The following is a 17,840-nucleotide window of genomic DNA, read 5'->3' as shown; positions in this document are numbered from 1 at the left end:
GATGTGAGTTTGAGTGAACTCCGGGAGATGGTGATGGACAGGGAGGCCTGGTGTGCTGCGATTCATGGGGTAGCAGTGGAATATAAAGGTAGTGTTTGATGTAAGACAAGAAGTTACAGACAATATGCTCCTTATGTCAATTTAAATAAAATTCAGACTATAATATATCCCTGATGTATTTTTCCAGATCTTTATTGGTTCAATTCAAGAAATAAGTATTTATTTTGCAAAGCATATTTATTTTAAAAGTAAGAAAGCACAAAGAATGCTATAGCAGCAAAGCATTTCTTATTTTTCTTGCATAAATAGCCAAGGAAATAAAGAACTCAATAAATATCCAAATGCTTGGATTTTAAAGTATCTTACAACAGTTGGATTTGATTTTGAAACTGGTTAATTCAGCAGTTGGGAGCCTAAGTTCTCTCCTCTTCTCATTTCAGCCACCCTCAACTATCCAACAGAAGAGTTGGCTCAATCCTTAGACATAGAACAGTACGGCAACCAACTGTTTCAGGAAAATATCCAGACATGACAATATTCAGAGATAGTTTTTCTTCTGTAGAATTCTCTTAGAAGTGAGGAAAATTCTTTCCAGATCCTCCTAGAAGAATTCCCCTAATAATAGTTCACTAGCCAAGGCTGATTCATGAAACCATTCTTCAAAGAATCACTATCCTGAATCCAATGAGTCCTCTACTAAAGCTGCAATGGTGACCAGGTTTTGCAGAGGTACATGGCTGGTTGAGGAAGTGGTAGATATCTGGAAATGATTTTTTTTAAAGGGTTCACTCAGGAAGAAGAAAGAATGAAACCTAGATAGAAACCAACAATGTCCTTCATACATGTACCTGTTGTCTATCTTTTTAAAGACAAAAGATAAATAATAATTTTGGAGTTTACACAGTAACACTAAAGAAAGCTTGACTTAAATATCTGAAAGAACATCCCATATTTGAATAATTTTCCTCTTCTGAGAAAGCCAGTAAACTCCTGAGAACTCAGTTTCTGGGAACCTCATTTCTTAAACATTTACTCTGGTATCCTGGTTCTTTCCTGCAAAGAGCCTACCACATAGATCTATGCAATCACTCATTTAAGAATAATGACAATGCTCTCAGGCAGTTAATCTCATCTGCTTCCCAAGGAAAGACAAATGTGGCCTAGTGATGTTAGTGGCTCCCAGAAGTCTGCCAGGGCCCCTCTCTCCCTGCATGCTCCTGAGAACTCCAGTATCGATCTGTTCAGTGTCTGACTCTTGTCCTCATGACCCATTGTTTACTGTTAGTAACATATCCCTGTTAAGACTGTCATAAGTAATTAATGTGCTGGTGGGTAAATTTAGCTAAAGAATAACTGCCTCTATGAGAGTCATATTTAAAAACACAGAAGTGAAATTATCCTTCAGTTCCATACAGCATGAAACTTGAGCAGTCACTAAGATCTGATGAGATCAGAAGTGATACCAAATGGCATTTGCCAATGACAAAGTACTATTACAGCATGAAGACAATTTCAGTCAACCAGCCTAAAAGATAAGAGGTGGTATCCACAGGTATTTTCCTGCTTCAGCCTTTTGTCCCACCCGAGCCTCACCCCTGGTGGGGAGGGTATTTAATCTCAATAATTCACAGAAGCTTTCTATGAGAACTAATGAATAATAGTGAGACAAATTGTTTCTTTATCTTGTATGTTCTCTCTTTTCAGAAATACATGGATTGAAGTGAAATAGGGCTTAACAGATGGAGCACAGGGGATTGCAATAGGATTAAGTAGAGAAAGGAGTAGGAAAGAGGAAAGAAAGAAAAGGATAGGGACTTCTAGTACTTGTGAGAAGTCTGTGCAATAAAGAAAAAAAGGTTTTCACACTGCTTTGTATCCTGGTGGTAGTGGTTTAGTTGTTAAGTCATGTTTGACTCTTTGCAACCCCTTGGACTATAGGCCACCAGACTCCTCTGTCTATGGGATTTCCCAGGCAAGAATACTGGAATGGGTTGCCATTTCCTCCTTTAGGGGATCTTCCTGAACCAGGGATCAAACTCCAGTCTCCTGCATTGCAGGCAGTCTTTTGCATTGCAGGCAGTCTCTTGAATTACAGGAAGTCTTAATTGCAGGCAGATTTTTTACCAACCGAGCCACCAGGGAAGCCCCTAGTCAATCCTAAATAACAGTAGATGTTTCCTGATGATAGACGAAGTCTACGAGCCTCTTCAATGCATCACAACAAAGGCACACCTATCATAGGGAAAATTCACTCATGGTTCAAATTCCAGCTACTCTCAAAGTTCAGTTCTGTCTCCAGGATTGGGGATAGTGTGGACAGTTGGTTTCCCTTTCACACATAGGAAGATATTTAGCCTTTTGCAACCTCTCTCACTAACTAGAGAATGATGTTTACTCCAACGTCTAAGAAGCAGTGAGGCAAACTGCAGCTAGGTATCCCCAAAGGCAAGCCTACAGCTCACACTGGTTCCAGAACATTGGTCAAGTAACATCTTTAGTACTAAGAAAACCATGCCTCTATCATTTTCATCTTTTTTATAGATTAGGAAAAGAGAAGCTTCCAAAGACTCCCTGTTAATAAGAACTGATAGAAGGTACTTGAAAGTCCAGTTGTCAGTTCGGTTCAGTTCAGTCGCTCAGTTGTGTCTGACTCTCTGCGACCCCATGAATCAAAAGCACGTCAGGCCTCCCTGTCCATCACCAACTCCCAGAGTTCACTCAAACTCACATCCATCGAGTTGGTGATGCCATCCAGCCATCTCATCCTCTATTGTCCTCTTCTCCTCCTGCCCCCAATACCTCCTAGCATCAGAGTCTTTTCCAATGAGTCAACTCTTTGCATGAGGTGGCCAAAGTACTGGAGTTTCAGCTTTAGCATCATTCCTTCCCAAGAAATCCCAGGGTTGATCTCCTTCAGAATGGACTGGTTGGATCTCCTTGCAGTCCAAGGGACTCACAAGAGTCTTCTCCAACACCACAGTTCAAAGGCATCAATTCTTCGGTGCTCAGCTTTCTTCACAGTCCAACTCTCACATCCATACATGACTACTGGAAAAACCAGAGCCTTGACTAGATGGACCTTTGTTGGCAAAGTAATGTCTCTGCTTTTTAATATGCTATCTAGGTTGGTCATAACTTTTCTTCCAAAAGTAAATGTCTTTTTATTTCATGGCTGCGGTCACCATCTGCAGTGATTTTGGAGCCCAGAAAAATAAAGTCTGACACTGTTTCCCCATCTATTTCCCATGAAGTGATGGGACCGGATGCCATGATCTTTGTTTTCTGAATGTTGAGCTTTAAGCCAACATTTTCACTCTCCTCTTTCACTTTCATCAACAGCCTCTTTAGCTCTTCTTTGCTTTCTGCCATAAGGATGGTGTCATCTGCATATCTGAGGTTATTGATATGTCTCTCAGCAATCTTGATTCCAGCTTGTGCTTCCTCCAGCCCAGCGTTTCTCATGATGTACTCTGCATAGAAGTTAAATAAGCAGGATGACAATATACAGCCTTGACGTACTCCTTTTCCTATTTGGAACCAGTCTGTTCCATGTCCAGTTCTAACTGTTGCTTCCTGACCTGCATATAGGTTTCTCAAGAGGCAGGTCAGGTGGTCTGGTATTCCCATCTCTTTCAGAATTTTCCACAGTTTATTGTGATCTACACAGTCAAAGGCTTTGGCATAGTCACTAAAGCAGAAATAGATGTTTTTCTGGACAGGAGGTACTTGAAAGTCCAGTTGTAGTGCCATGTTATAGGGGAGGACACTGATCAGCAGGTTTAACTGCATTGATTGGCTCCAATTAAAATAATGTTTAACTTCAAGTCTGTACAAGTCAGAGGTAAACTCTGTTACCTAAGAAACATTTTCTGGCATGCTTTTGTTCATTTAATGATTAGCAAATATATATTAAATACATATTTCTATGTGCCAGTAATTGTTGTAGGCATTGGGCATACTGTTAAATGAAACTGACTTCTCTGCAGCTAAATGGAGACAAACAAAATCAAAGTAACTCTGGAGTTTACATAGAAACTGTAAGGAAAGCCTTACATCCACATAAAAATGATTTTACATGTAAATACCTTTCCAACTGAATCACTGTTTCTATCTGAATCATTCAGAACATTTTAGCAAAGATACCAGGTTAGGTGATAAACAAGTTATGCAGTGTACATGTAACCAAGGAGTCCAAATGACAATATAAGTATTGGGCAGTTTTAGGAGTATATAAACAAAAGATGGAATTCCAATTTAGGAATTCCAAATTCTATTCAAATCCTAGAAGATGATGCTGTGAAAGTGCTGCACTCAATATGACAACAAATTTGGAAAACTCAGCAGGGGCCACGAGACTGGAAAAGGTCAGTTTTCATTCCAAACCTAAAGAAAGACAATGCCAAAGAATGCTCAAACTACTGCACGACTGCACTCATCTCACATGCTAGCAAAGTAATGCTCAAAATTCTCCAAGCCAGGCTTCAGCAATATGTGAACCGTGAACTTCCAGATGTTCAAGCTGATTTTAGAAAAGGCAGAGGAACCAGAGATCAAATTGCCAACATCCTCTGGATCACTGAAAAATCAAGAGAGTTCCATAAAAACATCTATTTTTGCTTTAGTGACTATGCCAAAGCCTTTGACTGTGTGGACCACAATAAACTGTGGAAAATTCCAAAAAGAGACGGGAATAACAGACCACCTGACCTGCCTCTTGAGAAACCTATATGCAGGTCAGGAAGCAACAGTTAGAACTGGACGTGGAAGAACAGACTGGTTCCAAATAGGAAAAGGAGTACGTCAAGGCTGTATATTGTACCCTGCTTATTTAACTTATATGCAGAGTACATCATGAGAAACACTGGGTTGGAGGAAGCACAAGCTGGAATCTAGATTTCCGGGAGAAATATCAATAACCTCAGATATGCAGATGACACCACCCTTATGGCAGAAAGTGAGGAAGAACTAAAGAGCCTCTTGATGAAAGAAGAAAGTGAAAAAGTTGGCTTAACCTCAACATTCAAAAAACAAAGATCATGGCATCCGGTCCCATCACTTCATGGGAAATAGATAGTGAAACAGTGGAAACAGTGGTTGACTTCATTTTGGGGGACTCTAAAGTCACTGCAGATGGTGACTGCAACCATGAAATTAGAAGATGCTTACTCTTGGAAAGAAAAGTTATGATCAACCTAGATGGCATATTAAAAAGCAGAGACATTACTTTGCCAACAAAGGTCTGTCTCATCAAGGCTATGGTTTTTCCAGTAGTCATGTAAGGATGTGAGAGTTGGACTACAAAGAAAGTTGAGCACCAAAAAACTAATGCTTTTGAGCTGTGGTATTGGAGAAGACTTGTAAGAGTCCCTTGGACTGTAAGGAGATCCAACCAGTCCATCCTAAAGGAGATCAGTCCTGAGTATTCACTGAAGGACTAATGTTGAAGCTGAAACTCCAATACTTTGGTCACCTGATGCATAGAGCTGACTCATTTGAAAAGACCCTGATGCTGGGAAAGACTGAAGGCAGGAGGAGAAGGGGACAACAGAAGATGAGATGATTGGATGGCATCACCAACTCAATGGAGATGAGTTCGAGTAAACTCCGGGAGTTAGTGTTGGATAGGGAGGCCTGATGTGCTGCAGTCCATGGGGTCGCGGAGAGTCGGAGATGACTGAGCAACTGAACTGAACTGAAACAAAACTTGCTTTTAGAGGCTAGTGGATGAACCATCTCTCCATAGCTAGATTCAGACATTCTCATTTTATAGACCAGGACACAGAGAGGATGTATTTGCAGAAAATCATTCAGCTACCACATGTTGGGCCAGAATTTTTCCCGGGTCAGCTAGTGTCCACTTTTACCTCAGGCCATCTCCCTTTAGGCCTTTACTCCTGTCTTCTGATTATCACCTAATTTCTTCACCTTTGTCCATAATTTTCTGAACAAGGAACAGCATATTGAAATAAATCTACATAAACTACAGATACCAAGTTAAACATAAAGCAAAGATGATTAGAATTTCTGAGGTTGCACGACTGCATGCCAGATCGCCTCAATTATGTCTGACTCTTTGTGACCTCACAGCCTGTAACCCACCAGGCTCCTCTATCCATGAGATTCTCCAGGCAAGAATACTGGAGTGTGTTGCCATGCCCTCCTCCAGAGGATCTTTCCAATCCGGGGACTGAACCGGCATCTTTTACGTCTCCTGCATTGGCAGGCAGATTCTTCACCAGTAGCGCTACCTGGGAAGCCCCTTGAAATAACACTGGCAGTTCAAAGCTGAAAATAACACTTGAAGTAAGTTTAGTTCCCCAGATTTTTTCAACTTTAATACACAAACTAATCCACATTAAAGAATACCCTCCTAGACATTTCATGGCCAATCTAAGCAAGTGTTCCTCAGAGTTTTAAGTATTTGTCATTGTTTCCCAAAGCCACTGCCTAAACCCAAACCTTTGGCCCTTTTTTTTTTTTTTTTTTTAAGTACTGGGATAGTCATCCCTCCATGTTTTCTCCAAACCCCATCTCCCTATCCCAGACAGCTACTATCTACTATCAACAAGTCCATGCTTACCTCTTGATTGCATCTTGTTCCAATTTGAGGATGGTTTCTGCCACAACAGCTCATCTCATTCTTGTTTTCACCTTATAGGTCAGTGGCTCTTCTACTCTAGGGTGCCTCAGAATCATCATGAGGGCTTGTTAAATTAGATTTCTAGACCGCCACCCCCAGTTTTTCATTCTGTTGGTCTGGTGGGGCTTGAGAATTTGCATTTGTAACAAGTCCCCAGGCAATGCTAATGCTAATGTGATCCAGAGACCACTCTTTGAGAGCCACTGCTCTCATTCAGTGAGGCTCAATAATGACTACATATCTGAGTCCTCTGAAGAGATTTTTTAAATGGAGATATCCAATTTCTCCAGAGATTCTGGTTCAAATGTCAGACCAGTGTAGAGCCCAAACATCATTAAAGAAAAAAAAAAAAAAAAAAACACCACTTTGTACACCTATGAGAACAAGTAAAAATTTTAAATTGTGACAATATGGAATGCTAACCAGGATGCAGGAACATGGGATCTATCATGCTTTGCTGGTGGAGTTGTAAATGGTACAGCCATGATGGAAAATGGTTTGATAGTTTCTTTAATAAACTAAATGTACACTTACCATGCAGTCCAGTTATTGCACTCTTGGGCATTTATTCCAGAGAAATGAGCACATGTTCACACAAAAACCTCCACATGATAGTTCATAGCAGTTTTATTTGTAAGGGCCCCAGAATGAAACAACCAAAATGTCTTTCAAGAAGTAAATGGTTAAGCAAACAGTGGTATATCTACATCCAGTGATACTACTCAGCAACTAAAAGAATGAACTATTAATACAGGCAAAATCTTGGACTACTCTCAAGAGCATTACTCCAAGTTTCTAAAAAAAAATGTTGAATACTGTGTGATTCCATTTATACAACACTTTTGAGATGATGAAATTATAGAGATGGAAGACAAATTAGTGCAGTCAGGAGTTAGCAATCATTGGAGGGTGAGAGTGACTAGAAAGAAGCAGCACAGAGAAGATCTTTATGGTGAAGGGCTAGCTCTCTTTCTTGACTGTGGTGGTGGTTACAGAAATCAACACTTGATAAATGACATAGGACTATACACAAGTGTTATATCAATGTCAGTTTCCTGGCTTGGATACTGTACTACATTTTTGTAAGATGTAACCATTGAGGGAGAGCTACATGAAGTGTACACTGGTTTTCTCTATACTACTTTGCAACTTCCTGTGAACCTATAATTATTTCGAAGTTTAAAGTTTAAAAAAATAAAAAGCTTTTCCCTGAGCAGCCACGGTTTGGAAACGCAAACGCAGCTCTGGCTGATGACCATCCCTATGCTTCTGTTTGAAGCCTCTGTCTTTCCTGAGGCTTCTGCACTGTTCGGCCCATGCCTAGTTCAAATCTGTATAGATTACTTCTTTTACAATTACCAATACTGGCTGACCTTTTCACAGGCTGCTGTAGAGAATTAATTGGTATTACCTGTTAGAAGAGTCAACTGGGCAAAATCTGTCAAGACCCTTAAAAATATTTACAAACTCTCAGCCAGTATTTCCCATCCTAGGAATCTATCTTAAGGAAAACACTGGATATGAAGTCAAAAGACTTACAGCAGTTCAAATCACAATAGCAAAACACTGAATACACTAAGTAGGTCAATAAACGTGGATACAGCTATATGCTAAAATGAGTTAAATAAAGTTACTGGTAAATATTTGTTAAATTTTATAAAGAATGATCTCAAAATTTATATGTGTAGCTTATCCTCAGTTACATTAATTTGAATTTACAAAGAAAACATGCTAAAATGTAAATGGAGATAATTGTGAGTGATTGGATTGTAAGTGATTTTGAATTTTCTTTAAGTTTTTCTGAATGCTCTAATTTCATATGATGAGCATGAACTTTTATAATTAAAATAATGCTTTCCAAGGCAGATATTGTTTAAACTTAAGAACGTTTAAAAATAAAACATTGCCCCTAAACATATATAGAAACAGTCTACTTCTGTCCACATATTATTTCATGTTCTCTTGTAAACCTCCAGCTAACAAAAAGCGAAACCATTTTCCAAACATATGATGATGGATGGCCCTTCCTTCTGACTCCCATCCCTTACCTCACCCAACCTTTAGCAGACGCCTCTACCATTCTTCCCTCTGATATCACCAGTGTTGTCTCCCTCCAGCTTCTCAGATGTGAAATTATTAGAGCTTATTTAAGATAGACAAAGACAGCAGTAATTCCTGTTTAAGTCTAATTAAAATCTTCCAGAAACATTGCGATATTGTCCTATAGCTCCTGGCTGCCAATAAAAATTTCTAAGTGAATACTTTCAATGTTTATGACTTAGAAATGCTGTTTTAAGGGTTATGATACTTTGTTATCAATTTCTTTTTCTGTAATTAAGGTTTTCTCTGGCAGTTTGAACTAGTCTAATGAAGGGCCTTAGTAACAAAAGATATTTGTGTTTTACTTTTCTTGGATTCAAGTTTTAGTTTTAAAAAGACCACAAAATGAAGTTATCTTTATCTTTTTAATTTAATTATATTCTACCTATCAAAATATTTATATAAATCTAATTAAAATATGAACAAGTATTTTTATGGTGCTTGATTTTACAGCATTCCCTGGGATTCTTTTAGACGTCTTCCCTGGATTATAGATCACCACCGTGGTGTCCCTCACATTGCCTCATTCATCTTAATAATCTAAAGATCTTCCAGTAATTACAGTTCAGAGCTATGCTCTGTTTTGGAGTTTTCAGCACCACGTGTCTGAATCTCTTATTTTAACCATCTGAGAAACAGATGTGCCCTAAGTGTTACAGAGTAACTACAACCACTGGAGTCCCAAATTCTAGTTCAACTCTCACATTCACTGCACGGACTTGGCAGATCAGTACCCTCAGTGTTCTCATGTGTGAATTGACATCACTGAACCAGATGATTTCTAAAAGTTGTCTGATGGAGTCCATCTTGTTTTCTGAACTTAAGATAGTTTCCTCTGCATAGATACAAGAAACTGGGCTACTCCTGCTGTTGCAAGCTCTTTCCTAGCAGCATGGATCTTGGATACACATTTTTAAGGACGTTAGATCAAATAAGTGACACCTGGACTTCAGACATCAACTCCTGATTTCTTATCAAAATGAAAATGCAGAGAAATGTGCACTTAAAATATTATAATTTAAGTTCAAATTTCCTCAAATCAGGTACATAATTTCTTGGATAGATTTGCACTAGTATAAGCAGTCAGGGGACCAATCATAAGACAATTTTGGGCTTATGGACACTCATTTGACAAGACTCCAGTTAAACTTCCAAGAATGTTGTAAACATTGCACGTAACTAAACTCATGGGGCACATCTATTACAAAGTGCCTCAGTGACTGGCTATAGACTTTTTTGTTCTTTTATTTGTTGATGATTGAAAATTGACCATGAGAAATCTCAGAAGGAAGAAGAGACAAGAGCCTGTACTTGATGGACTGGTTAATTTAGACTGCAATCCAGAGCATACATTTTACTTATAATGAGTTAAACTTTGAAAAATTTTGAAAATGAAGAAATACAAGTCAGAATTAAAATATGAGGATTATAATTTATACAGAACTTCATTGGGGATTTATTTTTCTTATTATTAGTACAATTAGTACTACTGATTAATAATATTAAGCAAGCATGATTATCTACATTGTATCAGGCAGTCATTTCAGTCACTCAGTCATGTCCAACTCTTTGCGACCCCATGAATCCCAGCACACCAGGCCTCCCTGTCCATCACCAACTCCTGGAGTTCACTCAGACTCATGTGCATCGAGTCAGTGATGCCATCCAGCCATCTCATCCTCTGTCATCCCCTTCTCCTCCTGCCCCCAATCCCTCCCAGCATCAGAGTCTTTTCCAAAGAGTCAACACTTCGAATGAGGTGGCCAAAGTACTAGAGTTTCAGCTTTAGCGTCATTCCTACCAAAGAAATCCCAGGGCTGATCTCCTTCAGAATGGATTGGTTGGATCTCCTTGCAGTCCAAGGGACTCTCAAGAGTCTTCTCCAAAACCACAGTTCAAAAGCATCAATTTTTTGGCGTTCAGCTTTCTTCACAGTCCAACTCTCACATCCATACATGACCACAGGAAAAACTATAGCCTTGACTAGACGGACCTTAGTTGGCACAGTAATGTCTCTGCTTTTGAATATGCTATCGAGGTTGGTCATAATTTTTCTTCCAAGGAGTAAGCGTCTTTTACTTTCATGGCTGCAATCACCATCTGCAGTGATTTCGGAGCCCCCCAAAATAAAGTCTGACACTGTTTCCACTGTTTCCCTATCTATTTCCCATGAAGTGATGGGACCAGATGCCACGATCTTCATTTTCTGAATTTTGAGCTTTAAGCCAACTTTTTCACTCTCCTCTTTCACTTTCACCAAGAGGCTTTTTAGTTCCTCTTCACCTTCTGCCATAAGGGTGGTGTCATCTGCATATCTGAGGTGATTGATATTTCTCCCAGAAATCTTGATTCCAGCTTGTGCTTCTTCCAGCCCAGCATTTCTCATGATGTACTCTTCATATAAGTTAAATAAGCAGGGTGACAATATACAGCCTTGACGTACTCCTTTTCCTATCTGGAACCAGTCTGTTGTTCCATGTCCAGTTCTAACTGTTGCTTCCTGACCTGCATACAGGTTTCTCAAGAGACAGGTCAGGTGGTCTGGTATTCCCATCTCTTTCAGAATTTTCCACAGTTTATTGTGATCTACACAGTCAAAGGCTTTGGCATCGTCAATAAAGCAGAAATAGATGTTTTTCTGGAACTCTCTTGCTTTTTCGATGATCCAGGGATGTTGGCAATTTGATCTCTGGTTCCTCTGCCTTTTCTAAAATCAGCTTGAACATCTGGAAGTTCACGGTTCACGTATTGCTGGAGCCTGGCTTGGAGAATTTTGAGCATTACTTTACTAGCGTGTGAGATGAGTGCCAATTGTGCAGTAGTTTGAGCATTCTTGGCATTGCCTTTCTTTGGGATTGGAATGAAAGCTAACCTTTTCCAGTCCTGTGGCCACTGCTGAGTTTTCCACATTTGCTGGCATATTGAGTGCAGCACTTTCACAGCATCATCTACATTGTATGTTTGTTTGTGTTAGAGTATATGTAATTGAGATGACATACATTCACTCAGTCATTCTTTCTACAAATATTTATTAAATGTGTATAATACTAAAAACCCTATGCTGAATGAAACATGAATCTTAAATAACAATAATAACAACAATAATAGGTAGCAATTATGGATTTTCATGGCACTATTATAGCACTGTCATAGTTATTGTTTAGTCACTATTCATGTCCAACTCTTTGCAACCCCATGGAGGGGGGTGTAGATATTAGCATATTAATCTTCCAGCAATCCTATGAGATTGGTAATATTAACCTTTCCATTTTACAGATTAAAAACACTGAGGCATAGTTACCTTGCCCAGGATCTGGGTCCTAGATCTACTGTTTGGCATAGACTCTTAGTTTCAGAGTCTCAGGATCTTCACTATTATAATGCAAGTATTAGGAGTGAAACATTAAACTGCAGGGTTTTTTGGTCAAAAACGGCTTAATACCATCAATTTCATATGGTTCAACCAGGTTCTCATGCACAAGTAAGTTCTCCTAACAATAGGGCAGTAGGTATTTAAAGGTGGTAGAAAAAAAAACAAACAGCTTATGTGCTCTAACAAGAACTCATGAAGAAGCTGGAAATTGTTCTCAACTTTAAAAGACAGAACTCAGATGAAGGAGAAAACAGGGGGTGTTTTTCCTGCGAGAAGCCAGGGAGATAAGAATGCATGCTTATCTTCTTAAGCACTGACCTTCATTTGGTTCCTATTTTGAGGTCTTATGCTTATCTCCTGCCTAATTTCAACATTCCAGTGACCCCCAAGTACCATCACCAACTAATTTTCCCTAAACAGGGGTGTTATGGGTTGAATTGTGTTCCCTGCATCCCAAAATCAAACATTGAGGTCCTAACCCCCATTATCTCAGAATGTAATCTTATTGGAAACAGGGTCATTGCAGATATAATTAGTTAAATGGAGGTTACTAGGGGCTTCCTCGGAGAAGGCAATGGCACCCCACTCCAGTACTCTTGCCTGGAAAATCCCATGGATGGAGGAGCCTGGTAGGCTGCAGTCCATGGGGTCGCTAAGAGTCGGACCCGACTGAGCGACTTCACTTTCACTTTTTCACTTTCATGCATTGGAGAAGGAAATGGCAACCCACTCCAGTGTTCTTGCCTGGAGAATCCCAGGGATGGCGGAGCCTGGTGGGCTGCCGTCTGTGGGGTCACACAGAGTCAGATATGACTGAAGCGACTTAGCAGCAGCAGCAGCAGGGGCTTCCTCAGTGGCTCAGCAGTAAAGAATCAGCTTGCAATGCAGGAGCCACTGATTTGATCCCTGAATTGGGAAGATCCCTGGCAGGAAAGCATGTCAACCCACTCCAGTATTCTTGCCTGGAAAGTCCCACGAAGAGAGGAACCTGGTGGGCTACAGTCGATAGCATTGCAAAGAGTCAGACATGACTGAAGTGACCTGGCACGCACCACACATACCTGAGGTTATTAGGGTGGGCCTTAATCCAATATGACCAAATTCCTGAGTAAAAGGGGAAATTTGCCCCAGACTATACACAGGAGGACATCTGTGAAGATGAAGACAGAGGCTGAAGATGAAGCACAGAAATGCTTCTACGAGCCAAGGAACACTAAAAATCGCCAGCAAACCACCAGAAGGTAGGAAAATCACGAAACACATCCCCTCCACAACCCCCAGGTGTAACCAACCCTGCTGACACCTAGACCTCGGGACTTTTAGCCTTTCGAATGTGAAACAGTAAATTTCTGTTGCTTAAGTCACGTAGTTGTGATACTTTATTCCAGCAGCCTTAGAAAACTATATGAGGGGAAACACAGGAGACCTTGATCTTCCACTCAGTACTTGGGTGTCCTTACCTTTCCTCCTTCCCCCAATATGCACACTGGGAAGATAGTCATAGAAATTTCTCTGGCCTCCAAATTCTGAGCCCTAATTGGCATACCAGTCCTTTTCTCTCAATGTTTTATCTTTAAAAAGCAAAACAAACAAACAAACAAACACTTGGCTAATAACCCAAGTTTTCCTCTTTAAACATTCTGACTTACACATCTTCTAAGTTATATACTTTGTGGTATAAGAATCTGCTAACATCTATTATCCCATTAGACCTGTGTTCACAGTTGTCTTCTAGTATCAGCATTTTAATCTCCCAGTTTAAAAACTGGTATAAGCTGTACAAATATTTAAGACATTTTATAGTAACATTTGTCTACCAAGAAATATCCAGATCCATTTCTAAAGCTAACCATTCAGATTTTTTAAAAGAATGTACCACAATTTCCAGAGGCAATTCCAAAAGAAGGAAATAAATATATAGTGGATGTTATTAACTATTTGTAAGAAGTATTTTTAAAGCAAATTTACATGTATTACTTCATATAGTCCTCACAACAAACTATAAAGTGAGTTCTATTATTACCCTGAACAAAGTGAAGCACACAGTCAAGGAATTTACTTTTTGTCATCAGTTCAGTTCAGTTCAGTCCAGTCACTCAGTCATGTCTGACTCTTGGCAACCCCATGAATCGCATCACGCTAGGCCTCCCTTGTCCATCACCATCTCCCAGAGTTCACTCAAACTCACGTCCATCGAGTCGGTGATGCCATCCAGCCATCTCATCCTCTGTCATCCCCTTCTCCTCCTGCCCCCAATCCCTCCCAGCATCACAGTCTTTTCCAGTGAGTCAACTCTTCGCATGAGGTGGCCAAAGTACTGGAGTTTCAGCTTTAGCATCATTCCTTCCAAACAACACCTAGGACTGATCTCCTTCAGAATGGACTGGTTGGATCTCCTTGCAGTCAAGGGACTCTCTGTCATACAGCTAGTTAATATTGCAGTTGAAAAGAAACATTTATTGAGTACCTACTGCATGTGCAACACTGTGTCATCTGTTTATCCTTTAATTTTTCATCATGTTTGGTAACTTTAATCAAAATTTTATTTAAGGCATTTTTACATATCTTTATTATGTATTCTTTTCTTGGGCCCCAAAATTACTTCAAACAGTGACTGTAGCCTTGATGCTTGCTCCTCAGAAGAAAACCTAGACAGTGTATTAAAAAGCAGATACATTATTTTGCCAACAAAGGCCCATACAGTCAAAGCTGTGGTTTTTCCAATAGTCATGTATGGATGTGAGAGTTGGAACATAAAGATTGCTGAGTACCAAAGAATTGATGCCTTCAAACTGTGGTTCTGGAGAAGACTCTTGAGAGTCTCTTGAACTGAAAGGAGATCAAACCAGTCAATCATAAAGGAAATCAACACTGAATATTCTTTGGAAGGACTTATGGTGAAGCTGAAACTCCAGTACTTTGGCCACCTGATGGGAAGAGCCAACTCCTTAGAAAAGACCTGATGCTGGGAAAGACTGAAGGCAGGAGAAGGAGGATGAGATGGAGGGCATCACCGACTCAATGGACATGAGTTTGAGCAAACTCAAGAGATGGTGAATGACAGGGAAGCCTGACATGCTGCAGTCCATGAGGATTCAAAGAGTCAGACATGACTGAGTGACTGAACAACAATATATATATATTTTTCTAAATCATACAATGGAGGCTTCAAGAATCTACCCAATAGGTCTTGTTATCATTGCAAGTATTTTGAGGGACAATACTTGGACCCAATGGCAATGTCTTCAGAACAAGGGTTTAGCCTCCTATTAATTATAATGATCAGTCTCACTCAGTCAGTTCAGTCACTCAGTTGTCCAACTATTTGCAACCCCATGAACTGCAGCACATCAGGCCTCCCTGTCATCAACAACTCCCAGAGTCCATTCTAACTCATGTCCATTGAGTCAGTGATGCCATCCAACCATCTCATCTTCCATCATTCCTTTCTCCCCCTCCCCTCAATCTTTCCCAGCATCAGGGACTTTTCAAATGAGTCAGCTCTTTGCATCAGGTAGCCAAAGTATTGGAGTTTCAGCTTTAGCATCATTCCTTCCAATGAACACCCAGTAATGATCTCCTTTAGGATGGACTGGTTGGATCTCCTTGCAGTCCAAGGGAATCTCAAGAGTCTTCTCCAACACCACAGTTCAAAAGCATCAGTTCTTTGGCACTCAGCTTTCTTCACAGTCCAACTCTCACATCCATACACGACTACTGGAAAAACCAGAGCCTTGACTAGACGGACCTTAGTTGGCAAAGTAATGTCTCTGCTTTTCAATATGCTATCTAGGTTGGTCATAACTTTCCTTCCAAGAAGTAAGCGTCTTTTAATTTCATGGCTACAATCACCATCTCCAGTGATTTTGGAGCCCTGAAAAATACAGTCAGCCACTGTTTCCACTGTTTTCCCATCTATTTCCCATGACGTGATGGGACCAGATGCCATGATCTTAGTTTTGTGAATGTTGAGCTTTAAGCCAACTCTTTCACTCCTCTTTCACTTTCATCAAGAGGCTTTTTAGTTCCTCTTCACTTTCTGTCATAAGGGTCGTGTCATCCACATGAGGTTACTGATATTTCTCCCGGAAATCTTGATTCCAGCCTGTGCTTCCTTCAGCCGAGCATTTCTCATGATATACTCTGCATATAAGTTAAATAAGCAGGATGACAATATACAGCCTTGTACTCCTTTCCTGATCTGGAACCAGTCTGTTGTTTCATGTCCAGTTCTAACTGTTGCTTCCTGACGTACATACAGGTTTCTCAAGAGGCAGGTCAAGTGGTCTGGTATTCCCATTTCTTTCAGAATTTTCCACACTTTATTGTGATCCTATGTCAAAGGCTTTGGCATAGTCAACAAAGCAGAAGTAGATGTTTTTCTGGAACTCTTTTGCTTTTTCGATGATCCACCAGATGTTGGCAATTTGATCTCTGGTTCCTCTGCCTTTTCTAAAGCCAGCTGAAACATCTGGAAGTTCACAGTTCATGTATTGCTGATGCCTGGCTTGGAGAATTTTGAACATTACTTTACTAGTGTGTGAGATGAGTGCAACTGTGCTGTAGTTTGAGCATTCTTTGGCATTGTCTTTCTTTAGGTTTGGAATGAAAACTGACCTTTTCCAGTCCTGTGGCCACTGCTGAGTTTTCCAAATTTGCTGGCATATTGAGTGCAGCACTTTCACAGCATCATCTTTCAGGATTTGAAATAGTTCCACTGGAATTCCATCACCTCCACTAGCTTTGTTCATAGTGATGCTTCCTAAGGCCCACTTGACTTCACATTCCAGGATGTCTGGCTCTAGTTGAGTGATCACACCATCATGATTATCTGGGTCGTGAAGATCTTTTTTGTACAGTTCTGTATATTCTTGCCACCTCGTCTTAATATCTTCTCCTTCTGTTACTACATCTTCATAAATATTTAATTTTTCTTAATCTTTCCACCCATGTTACTTATCCACCCCTGAAAGTATAGGCCCACATAGTACTTTAAAACAAAGATGATCTCTCCAAAGACAAATATAAAAACAGCTTCATCCATGGTTAAGTAGCTCCTCTTTGAAGTTGACTTACAGTTTTTCTTCTTTGGGGTTTTATCCTGGTTCTAGTCACCAACATAATTTTTTGCTTATTTATGTAACCCAATCCTCACTTGAATCAAGTGTTGAGTGATCAGGCCTCTGACAATTTCTTCACTCTGCTAGGTTCCTTGGATGCCTGCCTGCTCAGTCGTTTCAGTTGTGTCCAACTCTTTGTGACCCTTTGGACCACAGCCTGCCACATGCTTCTGTCCATGAGATTCTCCTATCAAGAATACTGGAGTGAATACCCTGCCCTCCTCCAGGGGATATTCCTCACCCAGGGATCAAACCCACATCCCCTTTATTGCAGGGGATTCTTTATCACTGAGCCACCAGTGAATCCCCATTATATTCCTTACTGGCATGAAATTGCTTCTAAATGTCAATATTTAATACCAGTTCTCTTGGTGATGGTTAACATTCATTTGTTTTCAATTATTAGAGGTACGTATGTTTCTGAAAATCTTTAGGAGGCTTCTGTTCATTATATCATGAAGCAGCACAGTGTACATTCTTTCTGTCCTCTTCTCCTGCATGGATGGAGTAAGAAAAATCCCCACCATTGAAGAAACTTGGTTCAGAAAGAAACATGATAGAAGACTCAGACACCAAATTGAGAAGAAGGAGCCAAGGGCCCAACTAC

The sequence above is a fragment of the Oryx dammah genome, unplaced genomic scaffold (assembly GCF_014754425.2).
Source record: "Oryx dammah isolate SB20612 unplaced genomic scaffold, SCBI_Odam_1.1 HiC_scaffold_2, whole genome shotgun sequence".
Classification (NCBI taxonomy): domain Eukaryota; kingdom Metazoa; phylum Chordata; class Mammalia; order Artiodactyla; family Bovidae; genus Oryx; species Oryx dammah.
The sequence above is the reverse complement of the archived record's forward strand: the minus strand, read 5'-3'. Positions refer to the sequence as shown.